The 13,963-nt window shown below is 38.8% G+C and overlaps 1 non-coding gene across 1 annotated transcript; it reads left to right on the forward strand.

Annotated features, from left to right (window-relative positions):
- The first annotated feature begins 6,533 nt into the window (after window positions 1–6,533).
- On the forward strand, window positions 6,534–6,641 carry LOC130959592 (small nucleolar RNA R71). The gene has a single exon (XR_009078665.1). It is a non-coding gene; the product is annotated as a small nucleolar RNA R71 (small nucleolar RNA).
- Window positions 6,642–13,963: the final 7,322 nt, after the last annotated feature.

The following is a 13,963-nucleotide window of genomic DNA, read 5'->3' on the forward strand; positions in this document are numbered from 1 at the left end:
AAACACGCCTGAAGGGCAGGTGAATGCTGTTTTCTCTTGGTCCTGAGGGTCTACTGCAATTTGGTTGTAGCCTAAATAGCCATCCAAAAAGCAGTAATAATCATGGCCAGCTAGTCTTTCTAGCATTTGGTCTATGAATGGTAAAGGAAAATGATCCTTTCTGGTGGCTGTATTGAGCCTTCTGTAGTCAATACACATGCGCCACCCTGTGACTGTCCTTGTGGGAACCAGTTCATTTTTTTCATTATGAACCACTGTCATGCCTCCCTTTTTGGGAACAACTTGGACAGGGCTCACCCAGGGGCTATCAGAAATAGGATAAATGATCCCAGCCTCTAGTAATTTAGTGACCTCTCTCTGCACCACTTCCTTCATGGCTGGATTTAGCCTCCTCTGTGGTTGAACCACTGGTTTGGCATTATCCTCCAACAGGATCTTGTGCATGCATCTAGCTGGGCTAATGCCCTTAAGATCACTTATGGACCACCCAAGAGCTGTCTTGTGTGTCCTTAGCACTTGAATCAATGCTTCCTCTTCCTGTGAATTTAAAGCAGAGCTTATAATCACTGGAAAAGTGTCACCCTCTCCCAGAAATGCATATTTCAAGGATGATGGTAATGGTTTGAGTTCAGGCTTGGGAGGCTTATCCTCCTCCTGAGGAATTTTCGAAAATTCCTTTACTTCCTCTAGTTCTTCTTGATCAGGTTGAGCATCTTTGAAGATGTCCTCAAGCTCTGATTCTAGGCTTTCAGCCATATTGATCTCTTCTACCAGAGAATCAATAATGTCAACGTCCATGCAGTCTTCTGGTGTGTCTGGATGCTGCATAGCTTTCACAGCATTCAACTTGAACTCATCCTCATTGACTCTCAGGGTTACTTCCCCTTTATGTACATCAATGAGAGTTCGTCCAGTTGCTAGGAAAGGTCTTCCTAGAATGAGAGTTGCACTTTTGTGCTCCTCCATTTCCAGCACCACAAAGTCAGTTGGAAAGGCAAATGGCCCAACCTTGACAATCATGTCCTCTATTATGCCTGATGGGTGTTTAATGGAACCATCAGCAAGTTGGAGGCATATCCTGGTTGGTTTGACTTCTCCAGTCAACCCAAGCTTTCTGATAGTGGATGCAGGTATTAGATTGATGCTTGCTCCAAGATCACATAGGGCTATCTTGGTGCAGGCGCCTTCTAATGTGTAGGGTATCATAAAGCTTCCAGGATCTTGAAGCTTTTCTGGTAAGCTTTTCAAAATGACTGCACTGCATTCTTCAGTGAGAAACACTTTTTCAGTTTCTCTCCAATTCTTCTTATGGCTTAAGATCTCTTTCATGAACTTAGCATAAGAGGGTATTTGCTCAAGTGCCTCTGCAAACGGAATCTTTATTTCAAGAGTCCTTAGATAGTCTGCAAAGCGGGCAAATTGCTTATCCTGTTCCGCTTTGCAGAGTTTCTGAGGATAAGGCATCTTGGCTTGATATTCTTCAACCTTAGATGCTGCAGGTTTATTCCTTACAGAAATGGTTGAAGAGGCCTTGTTAGGGGGATAATCATCAGAACTCTCAGGTGCCTGATTCTCCTTGGGCGTTTGAACGCCAGGAGTGGATGAAGTTTGGGCGTTAAACGCCAACTTCTCCCCTTTTCTGGCGTTTGAACGCCAGAACTGGGCAGGGAATGGGCGTTTAACGCCAGCTTTCCTCCCTGTTCTGGCGTTTGAACGCCAGTATTGGGCAAGGAATGGGCGTTTAACGCCAACTTTCCTTCCCTTTCTGGCGTTTGAACGCCAATAATATTCCTCTCTGGGCTCTTACTGTCCTCAGAGGGATTTTGAACAGTGGCTTGGTCATCCTCTGTCAACTGTTCCTCAATTGACTTCTTGCTCTTTTGAGCAGTGGCATTCAGTGTTTTCCCACTCCTCAGTTGAACTGCTTGACATTCTTCTGTTATTTGTTTAGATATTTGCTGTTTGCTTGATTCAACTGCAGTTCTATGCTCTTGTTAGCAACCTTAGTATCATGGAGCATTTCTTTAAATTCTGCTAACTGTTCTGTCATCAGGAGCAATTGTTGATTAAGCTCATTCATCTGTTCTTGAGGATCAGGATCATTGACTACTGCCATGACCTCTTCTTGTGGAACGAATTCCTTGCTAGAATATAAGTATTGGTTTCTAGCAACAATGTCTATAAGCTCTTGAGCTTCTTCAATTGTCTTTCTCATGTGTATAGATCCACCAGCTGAGTGGTCTAAAGACATCTGAGCTTTTTCTGTAAGCCCATAGTAGAAGATGTCTAACTGTACCCACTCTGAAAACATTTCAGAGGGGCATTTTCTGAGCATACCTCTATACCTCTCCCAGGCATCATAAAGGGATTCATTATCCTCTTGTTTAAAGCCTTGGATGTCCAGCCTTAGCTGTGTCATCCTTTTTGGAGGGTAAAAATGATTCAGGAATTTTTCTGATAACTGTTTCCATGTCTTTATGCTTGCTGTAGGTTGGTTATTCAACCACCTTTTTGCTTGATCTTTTACAGCAAATGGAAACAGTAACAGTCTGTAGATATCCTGATCTACCTCTTTATCATGTATTGTGTCAGCAATTTGTAAGAACTGTGCCAGAAACTCAGTAGGTTCTTCCTCTGGAAGACCGGAATACTGGCAATTTTGCTGCACTATGATAATGAGTTGAGGGTTTAGCTCAAAGCTGCTTGCTTTGATGGGAGGTACACAGATGCTACTCCCATATGCAGCTGTATTGGGGTTGGCATAGGACCCCAGAGTCCTTCTGGACTGGTTAATTCCACTTAAGTCCATAATGGACAAAAGGGAAATGATAACAATTGCAAAGAGATAAATTTTGTTTGTTTTTTTTTTTTTTGAAATAACCGAAAAATAAAAATAAAAACAAAAAGGAAATTTAAAATAAAAATTCGAAAGTCAAAAGGAAAATAAAATAAGATTTCGAAAATTAGAAAGAAAATAAGATCAAAGCAAATTGAGAACTGAATCAATTAGTTAATTAAAAAGATTTTGAAAATAGCAATTAAGAAGATATGATTGAAAAGTTTTTATGAAAAAGATTTGATTTTTTTAAAAAAGAGGAAAGAGAAAAACACAAAATGACACCAAACTTAAAATTTTAGAAAATCAAACACTATTTTTTTTCGAAAATTTTAAAGGAAAAACACAAAGGGGACACCAAACTTAGAACTTTTATGAATCAAAAAGGGACTAAGAGCATGCAAAAATCGAAAATCAAAAAGAAAAACAAAAGCATGCAAATGACACCAAACTTAAAATATGAAACTAGACTCAACTAAAAGACTCTAAACCAACAAAAATAAAACAGTCCTAATCTAAGCAACAAGACAAGCCGTCAGTTGTCCAAACTCGAACAATCCCCGGCAACGGCGCCAAAAACTTGGTGCACGAAATTGCAATAACACTTTTGCAATCCCGCACAACTAACCAGCAAGTGCACTGGGTCGTCCAAGTAATACCTTGCGTGAGCAAGGGTCGATCCCACGGAGATTGTCGGCTTGAATCAAGCTATGGTTATCTTGTAAATCTTAGTCAGGATATCAGAAATTATCAGGATTGATTGTGAAAAGCAAAAGAACATGAAATGGTTACTTGTTTTGCAGTAATGGAGAATAGGTTGAGGTTTGGAGATGCTCCATCTTCTGAATTTCTGCTTTCCTACTGTCTTCTTCATCAAACACGCAAGTCTCCTTCCATGGCAAGCTGTGTGTAGGGTTTCACCGTTGTCAGTGGCTACCTCCCATCCTCTCATTGGAACGATTCCTAATGCCCTGTCACGGCACGGCATTCCATATGTCGGTTCTCAATCAGACCGGAGTAGAATCCAGTGATTCTTTTGGCGTCTGTCACTAACGCCCCGCCTTCAGGAGATTGAAGCACGTCACAGTCATTCAGTCATTGAATCCTACTCAGAATACCACAGACAAGGTTTAGACCTTCCGGATTCTCTTGAATGCCGCCATCAGTCTAGCTTATACCACGAAGATTCCGATAAAAGAATCCAAGAGATAACTACTTAATCTAAGGTAGAACAGAGGTGGTTGTCAGGCACATGTTCATAGTTGAGAATGATGATGATTGTCACTGATCATCACATTCATCCGGATTAAGAACAAGTATTATCTTAGAATGGAAGCAAGCATGATTGAATGAGAAACAGTAGTAATTGCATTAATCCATCAAGACACAGCAGAGCTCCTCACCCCCAGCCATGGGGTTTAGAGATCATGCTGTGGAAGAAAAGGTGTACAATGTCATAAGGTCGCATTCCGTACTGATTACAAAGTCAAAAGGTCCTATAAGTAGTAAACTAGTATCCTAAGGTTTACAGAAATGAGTAAATGATAGAAAATCCACTTCCGGGCCCACTTGGTGTGTGCTTGGGCTGAGCATTGAAGCTTTTATGTGTAGAGACGTTTTCTGGAGTTAAACGCCAGTTCTCATGCCAGTTTGGGCGTTTAACTCCAAGTTTTATGCCAGTTCCGGCGTTTAACGCTGGAATTTCTGAGGCCGGTTTGCTACGCAGGTTTGGGCCATCAAATCTTGGGCAAAGTATGGACTATTATATATTGCTGGAAAGCCCTGGATGTCTACTTTCCAACGCCGTTGAGAGCGCGCCAATTGGGCTTCTGTAGCTCCAGAAAATCCGCTTCGAGTGCAGGGAGGTCAGAATCCAACAGCATCTGCAGTCCTTTTCAGTCTCTGGATCAGATTTTTGCTCAGAACCTTCAATTTCAGTCAGAAAATACCTGAAATCACAGAAAAACACACAAACTCATAGTAAAGTCCAGAAAAGTGAATTTTAATTAAAAACTAATAAAAATATACTAAAAACTAACTAAAAGATACTAAAAACATACTAAAAACAATGCCAAAAAGTGTACAAATTATCCGCTCATCACCTCCCAACACCAAACTTAGAGTTTGACTGTGGGGGCTCTGTTTGACTCTGATTTGAGAGAAGCTCTTCATGCTTCCTCTCCATGATGACAGAGGGATATCCTTGAGCCTTAAACACCAAGGATTCTTCATTCACTTGAATGATCAACTCTCCTCTATCAACATCAATCACAGCCTTTGCTGTGGCCAGGAAGGGTCTGCCAAGGATGATGGTTTCATCCATGCACTTCCCAGTCTCTAGGACTATGAAATCAGTAGGGATGTAATGGTCTTCAACTTTTACCAAAACATTCTCTACAAGTCCATGAGCTTGTTTTCTTGAGTTGTCTGCCATCTCCAATGAGATTCTTGCAGCTTGTACCTCAAAGATCCCTAGTTTCTCCATTACAGAGAGAGGCATGAGGTTTACACTTGACCCTAAGTCACACAGAGCCTTCTTGAAGGTCATGGTGCCTATGGTACAAGGTATGGAAAACTTCCCAGGATCTTGTCTCTTTTGAGGTAATTTCTGCCTAGACAAGTCATCCAGTTCTTTGGTGAGCAAAGGGGGTTCATCCTCCCAAGTCTCATTTCCAAATAACTTGTCATTTAGTTTCGTGATTGCTCCAAGGTATTTAGCAACTTGCTCTTTAGTGACATACTCATCCTCTTCAGAGGAAGAGTACTCATCAGAGCTCATGAATGGCAGAAGTAATTCCAATGGAATCTCTATGGTCTCATTTTGAGCCTCAGATTCCCATGGTTCCTCATTGGGGAACTCAGAGGAGGTTGGTGCACGCCCATTGAGGTCTTCCTCAGTGGCGTCCACCTCCTCTCTTTCCTCTCCATATTCGGCCATGGTTATGGCCTTGCACTCTCCTTTTGGATTTTCTTCTGTATTACTTGGGAGAGTACTAGGAGGGAGTTCAGTAATTTTCTTGCTCAGCTGTCCCACTTGTGCTTCCAAATTCCTAATGGAAGACCTTGTTTCAGTTATGAAACTTTGAGTGGTTTTGATTAGATCAGAGACCATGGTTGCTAAGTCAGAGGGGTTCTGCTTAGAATTCTCTGTCTGTTGCTGAGAAGATGATGAAAAAGGTTTGCTATTGCTAAACCTGTTTCTTCCACCATTGTTGTTGTTGAAACCTTGTTGAGGTCTTTCTTGATTCTTCCATGAGAAATTTGGATGATTTCTCCATGAAGAATTATAGGTGTTTCCATAGGGTTCTCCTAGGTAGTTCACCTCTTCCATTGAAGGGTTCTCAGGATCATAAGCTTCTTCTTCAGATGAAGCATCCTTAGTACTGCTTGGTGCATTTTGCATTCCAGACAGACTTTGAGAAATCAAATTGACTTGTTGAGTTAATATTTTGTTCTGAGCCAATATGGCATTCAGAGTATCAATTTCAAGAACTCCTTTCTTCTGATTTGTCCCATTGTTCACAGGATTCCTTTCAGAAGTGTACATGAATTGGTTATTTGCAACCATTTCAATTAGCTCTTGAGCCTCTGTAGGCGTCTTCTTCAGATGAAGAGATCCTCCAGCAGAGCTATCCAAAGACATCTTGGATAGTTCAGAGAGACCATCATAGAAAATACCTATGATGCTCCATTCAGAAAGCATGTCAGAAGGACATTTTCTGATCAATTGTTTGTATCTTTCCCAAGCTTCATAGAGGGATTCTCCATCCTTCTGTCTGAAGGTTTGGACTTCCACTCTAAGCTTACTCAATTTTTGAGGTAGAAAGAATTTTGCCAAGAAGGCATTGACTAGCTTTTCCCATGAGTCCAGGCTTTCTTTAGGTTGTGAGTCCAACCATATTCTAGCTATGTCTCTTACAGCAAAAGGGAATAGCATAAGTCTATAGACCTCAGGGTCTACCCCATTAGTCTTGACAGTGTCACAGATTTGCAAGAATTTAGCTAAAAACTGATGAGGATCTTCCAATGGAAGTCCATGGAACTTGAAATTCTGTTGCATTAGAGAAACTAATTGAGGCTTAAGCTCAAAGTTGTTTGCTCCAATGGCAGGGATAGAGATGCTTCTCCCATAGAAGTCGGGAGTAGGTGCAGTAAAGTCACCCAGCACCTTCCTTGCATTGTTGGCATTGTTGTTGTTTTCGGCTGCCATGGCTTCTTCTTCCTTGAAGATTTCTGTTAGGTCCTCAACTATGAACGTGTGCCTGACAACCACCTCCGTTCATAGAGATTTGTGCCTTAGCTTCTCTTAGCTTTTGCTTCAAGGTTCTTTCAGGTTCAGGGTCAGCTTCAACAGGAATGCCTTTGCCTCTGCTCCTGCTCATATGAAAGAGAAGAGAACAAGAAAATGTGGAATCCTCTATGTCACAGTATAGAGATTCCTTGAGGTGTCAGAGGAAGAAAAATGGAAGACAGAGGTAGAAAATTCGAACTTTATCAAGAAAGATTGAGTTCGAATTGTATATTAAGGGGTAGTGTTAGTCCATAAATAGAAGGATGTGAGAAGGAGGGAAGAAATTTTCGAAAATTAAGTAAGAAATTTTGAAAACATTTTGAAAAACATTACTTGATTTTCGAAAATAAAAGTGGGGAAGAAGTAAAGTGATTTTTGAAAAAGATTTTGAAATTAGAAATTAAAAAGATTTGATTGAAAACTATTTTGAAAAAGATGTGGTTAAGAAGATATGATTGATCTTTTAAAAAAAAATGTGATTGAGAAGATATGATTTGAAAAACATTTTAAAAGATTTGATTTTGAAAATTAATAACTTGGCTATCAAGAAAAAGATATGATCCAAACATTAAACCTTTCTCAACAAAAAAGGCAACATACTTGATTTGTTGAATCAAATCATTAATTGATAGCAAGTATCTTTGAAAAAGGAAAGAAATTGATTTTGAAAACATTTGATTGAAAAGATATGATTTGAAAAAGATTTGATTTTGAAAAACTTTTGAAAACTTAAAAAAAATTGATTTGAAAACAAAATCTTCCCCCTTGTGCCATCCTGGCGTTAAACGCCCAGAATGGTGCACATTCTGGCGTTTAACGCCCAAACTACTACCCTTTTGGGCGTTAAACGCCCAGCCAGGCACCCTGGCTGGCGTTTAAACGCCAGTCTGTCTTCTTCACTGGGCATTTTCGAATGCCCAGCTTTTTCTGTGTGATTCCTCTGCAGTATGTTCTGAATCTTCAATTCTCTGTATTATTGACTTGAAAAGACACAAATTAAAAATATTTTTGGATTTTTAATAATAAGGAATAATCAAAATGCAACTAAAATCAAATAATAATGCATGCAAGACACCAAACTTAGCAGTTTGTATACCATTGACATTAACAAAATGAGAATGCAACACTCAAGTCAATAGAATTCAAAGATCAAAACAAGGAAATCAACAAGAACATCTTGAAGATCAATGAGGACACATGCATGAATGCAATAAGAACAGAAACATGCAATTGACACTAAACTTAAGATGAGACTCTAGACTCAAACAAAAAATATTTTTGGATTTTATGATTTTGTAGTTTTTTTGGATTTTTCGAAAATTAAGTGAAAAGGAAAATAAAGGTATCAAAATTCTTAATGAGAATTCCAGGAATCATGCAATGTTAGTCTAAAGCTTTAGTCTAAAGGAATTAGACATGGCCGGCCAAGCTTCAGCAGGACATTGCATTCAAGAGCTAAATTGATGAGAATCAATCAGCTTTGGTGATGATAAGAACATCACCTTGAAACACTAGAATTCATTCTTAAGAATTCTGAAGAAAAATACCTAATCTAAGCAACAAGATGAACCGTCAGTTGTCCATACACAAACAATCCCCGGCAACGGCGCCAAAAACTTGGTGCGCGAAATTGTGATCACTACAACTTCACACAACTAACCAGCAAGTGCACTGGGTCGTCCAAGTAATACCTTACGTGAGTAAGGGTCGATCCCACGGAGATTGTTGGTATGAAGCAAGCTATGGTCATCTTGTAAATCTTAGTCAGGCAGACTCAAATGGATATGGTGATGAACGAGAATAACATAAAAGATAAAGATAGAGATACTTATGTAATTCATTGGTAGGAACTTCAGATAAGCGCATGAAGATGCCTTCCCTTCCGTCTCTCTGCTTTCCTACTGTCTTCATTCAATCCTTCTTATTCCTTTCCATGGCAAGCTTATGTAGGGTTTCACCGTTGTCAATGGCTACCTCCCATCCTCTCAGTGAAAGCGATTGCATATGCTCTGTCACAGCATAGCGGAATTCAGCTGTCGGTTCTCGGTCAGGCCGGAATAATATCCATCGATACTTTTGCGTCTGTCACTAACGCCCCGCCTGCTAGGAGTTTGAAGCACGTCACAGTCATTCAATCATTGAATCCTACTCAGAATACCACAGACAAGGTTTAGACTTTCCGGATTCTCTTGAATGCCGCCATCAATTCTCGCCTATACCACGAAGATTCCGATTAAAGAATCCAAGAGATAAACATTAGAGCCTCGTTTGCTTGTAGAACAAGAATGGTTGTCAGTCACTTTGTTCATGAGTGAGAATAATGATGAGCGTCACATAATCATCACATTCATCATGTTCTTGGGTGCAAATGAATATCTTGGACAAAGAACAAGCGGAATTGAATAGAAGAACAATAGTAATTGCATTAATACTCGAGGTACAGCAGAGCTCCACACCTTAATCTATGGTGTGTAGAAACTCCACCGTTGAAAATACATAAGAACAAGGTCTAGGCATGGCCGTGAGGCCAGCCTCCCAATGATCTAAGAACTAGATGTCCAAAGATAAAAAATACAATAGTAAAAGGTCCTATATATAGAGAACTAGTAGCCTAGGGTGTACAGAGATGAGTAAATGACATAAAAATCCACTTCCGGGCCCACTTGGTGTGTGCTTGGGCTGAGCAATGAAGCATTTTCGTGTAGAGACTCTTCTTGGAGTTAAACGCCAGCTTTTATGCCAGTTTGGGCGTTTAACTCCCATTTTGGTGCCAGTTCCGGCGTTTAACGCTGGAATTTCTTGAGGTGACTTTGAACGCCGGTTTGGGCCATCAAATCTTGGGCAAAGTATGGACTATCATATATTGATGGAAAGCCCAGGATGTCTACTTTCCAACGCCGTTGAGAGCGCGTCAATTGGGCTTCTGTAGCTCCAGAAAATCCACTTCGAGTGCAGGGAGGTCAGAATCCAACAGCATCTGCAGTCCTTTTGAGTCTCTGAATCAGATTTTTGCTCAGATCCCTCAATTTCAGCCAGAAAATACCTGAAATCACAGAAAAACACACAAACTCATAGTAAAGTCCAGAAAAGTGAATTTTAACTAAAAACTAATAAAAATATACTAAAAACTCAACTAAATATACTAAAAACATACTAAAAACAATGCCAAAAAGCGTATAAATTATCCGCTCATCAAGGACAAACCAAGATCAATGGTAATGTTCACAGGATGTAAAAATTTAGTTAAAAACAAAGTCAAGTATGACACTCATAGAGATGGAAGGTTTAATAGAGAATTTAGTCCATTCATAGGAAGAAAGCTATGAGTCCAACACTTTCAAAAGAACAACAATGGCATAAACCATATAGCATGCTAAATCAAACTCAATTCAAAATAAGTTAAGTAAAGCTTATCAAATGAAACTCAACCGGAATAAAAATGAAAAATTCTTTCTTTCCAAAATTTTGAAAACTATCCAAATACATAATCAAATGAAAAATGTGCATTGGAACTATAGTAAAATTACTAGAAAGTCAAATTGTAATTTAACGTAAATGCAGTTCCATAAATCAGTAAAAGCACAGGTGAGGTATTAGAAATAAATAGTTGTTAAACTGTATAAGAAATCTTCAAGGTTCATATATAGATATGTATATATCTATTCAACAGTAATTTTCATAAAAATCTCAAAATTGGCTGTAATCACTGTCAGATAAGAGAAAACTGAATCAATAATTTCTCTAATAATAGACTCGGAATCCAGAGTTAAAATGCACAACGCAATAGGATAAGTTCAAAGCTATAGCAAGGAATACATAAATCAAGAAGGACTCAAAGGAAGAAAGGTAGATGCAACAAGGGTTTCAAACAAGCATATGCACTTAAGATCAAACAAGAATGCATATGAATAGAGGAATAAAGTTAAAAAATTAAACTACTCTTCAAAAGGATTAGCAAACAAGAACATCAAGTTAGGACATGAAAGAACAGGTCGACTCGAACAAAATTTAAGACACACAACTGAATAGCCTCGAGAAATAGTCTCCAACGTTCCCAAAACCTGTGATTCGCTTTACTCAAAACTCGTACGTCATCTATGATAACCCATTAGTGCTTTCATATACAAAATTCACTAGTATTAAGCCGGCCAAACTTAATACCAAGAATTATGCAATGCAAGACTAACAGCATTAATTAATAGATCGTCATGTGCACAAAGCTCTAATTCTCATCATTCGACAAGACCTAATACATGACAAACGCTCAGAGTATGCAATTGAAGCATAGTTAGTCTATTCCTTAGGCTCTACAGGAAGGACCGCTCTGATACCATAATGTAACACCCTAACTACCAAAGCTTACGCTTCCGGCTGCGCAACTCTAATAGCTCGGACATTATGACGACACTTATACTATTTAATACTAAAATATGAGCCTGTTTAAAACTTTAAACCGCAATACCGCTCCCAAAAATACTTTTGCTATACAACGTACATCCATACATACCATACAACTTACAAAAACACATAAAGATACATCCATATATATATACATACATATATATAAATAATATTAAAAACATTACCCAATACAATTCCTATCCCTCTTACAGAATATATCAAGATAAAGGCGAGGGTACAAAGATAATAATCTAAAGCAATACAGAGCATTTTAACAACAACTAAATAAACTCTTCGTGACTTCTACGCCCATATCCTGAAAGGGGAAAAATGTAGGGGGTGAGAACATCATCCTCGAAAGGATTCTCAATAGAGGGTTTTTGGGAATTACTTCAATAGGATACGTGAAGAAAACCGCACCAGTGATTAATAACCGTCTTATGCCTCTTTTCAAAAACAACGGTTTACAATAAAAGTAAAGTCGAAAATCTTTTCTAAAAAAAGAAACCATTCAATTCTCAAAAACTCAAAAGCCTTTCAAAAAGGTTTAATCATGTTGAACCAAATTAGCATTTCATACTTTTCCAATTAAAAAACACAAAATCGGAACCAATCATCGGTCCATCTCATTTCAACCACGGCCCTAGGCCCAAACAATCCAACCATCAACCAATCACCACAATCCAACAGAGTCCCAGATGCAAACACAGATAGGAAGTTCAAGCACAAACAAACAGTTACAGCAAGTAGAACAATTAGCAGTTAATCACAAAGGCAAACCACGCACAATATGCACACCCACACAATGTCACATAGATGCATATGATGCATGCCTGTCCTAGTGGCTGATGATATCATCTATCGGTTATATAGCCAACCCGACATGTCTTGGTAGCTAACCATGGACAAAAACACACATCGCGAAGCAAGTAGGTTTGAGCTACAACCCCATTGCTACTACCCGCTCAACCCAGAGCCAGTGGAATAACCACTACTGTGGCTACTACCCAGGCGGGTGTTTAAAAGCTCAACCTGGAGCGAGTGGAGTCACCACTATTACCGCTACTACCCAGGCATCACAGTCTCTGACTTGGAGCAAGTGGGACGAACCACAACCCTTGCTACTACCAGGTATCTCAAGCATATATTCATTCAATCCCAGCCTTGGATCAACATCCATCTCAGCCATCCGGCTTAAATTTGTAATTCATAGTCAGCCATACGGCCCATAACTCATTCGGCAGTCAGCCATAAATAAATATCATACACAGCCATTTCGGCTCACGGTTCAATCCAAAACCAGCCAATATTCATAATCATACACAGCCATTCCGGCCCATAACAAAACAACATTTCCACCATTCAACATCACCAAATTCATAAAACCGGCATTTAAGCCATAAATCACTTTTCTCAAGCCATTTCACTTTGCAATCAAATTTCAACTCTTTTCAGCCTTGGCTTTAAAGATCTCAATTCTCAAATTATCTCAGGCTCATAAGCCAAATTTACTCAAAGTGAGTTCCCTTTTTAAAACAAAGCCACTCTCGGCATTCTCTTTCCAAAACTTCCAAAACCATGGTAAGTTAAGGATTTATTTCAAAGTATTCAAAACCACCCATCCAACAATGAGATTTTATAACAAAAGCTTCTCGGCAGAGTCCCAAGTCTTTAGGGAAGGTCAACCTATATCAATTCCTTAAAATTCATTGAAACTCTTAAAATCATGGATTCTCGATTCAAGTAAATAAAACTGAATTTATTATGAAACCGACCATACAAAATCACAAGTTCCAACCGGTCCAAAAATTAACTCATTTGAAAAGGAACTGGTTCATTTGAATCAAACCACTTTCAGGTTTCTTTTTGGAACCCATTTTTTCTAACTCTTCCAAAATGCCTCAAACTTAGTTAATCAATCAAAAGTCTAGATTCCTTTGAAACCACTAAAAGCTCCTTTTTATATTGAAATCAATATTAGAGCATCATTCTTTCCTTCAGTGATTCAAACGGTAAAAATAGTTCATTTCTAAATTAGTCGAACTCAAGGCATAAAGTTCACCAAATAAATTAAGCTTGAAAACATAAATATTCTTTTAATAAATCAAATAATACAACTTCTCAAATCCAACCCTTTTTAAATAACTTTTCAAACAAGACTAGGATTTTGTAGAAATTTCGGCAGCATCTCCCCTAAAAATTGGACTTTTGCCACCCGGTTCGGGTCCCAACTAAACCGTTTCTCATTCCTTTTCAACAGCCCAAAACCAGAAATCAATTTAAAAGCAAGCTAAATCCAACAGTCGCCTTAGTGTTATATCTCAAGGAAACCATTTCAAAATTAACTCAATATCAACTGATTTAACTCATTTCCAAAGCTTTAAAGAAACGGTTCAGTAACAAATCCTTTGTCCAAAACCAAGTCAATTAAAGTA

Source organism: Arachis stenosperma, chromosome 10 (genome assembly GCF_014773155.1).
Source record: "Arachis stenosperma cultivar V10309 chromosome 10, arast.V10309.gnm1.PFL2, whole genome shotgun sequence".
In the NCBI taxonomy this organism is placed as follows: domain Eukaryota; kingdom Viridiplantae; phylum Streptophyta; class Magnoliopsida; order Fabales; family Fabaceae; genus Arachis; species Arachis stenosperma.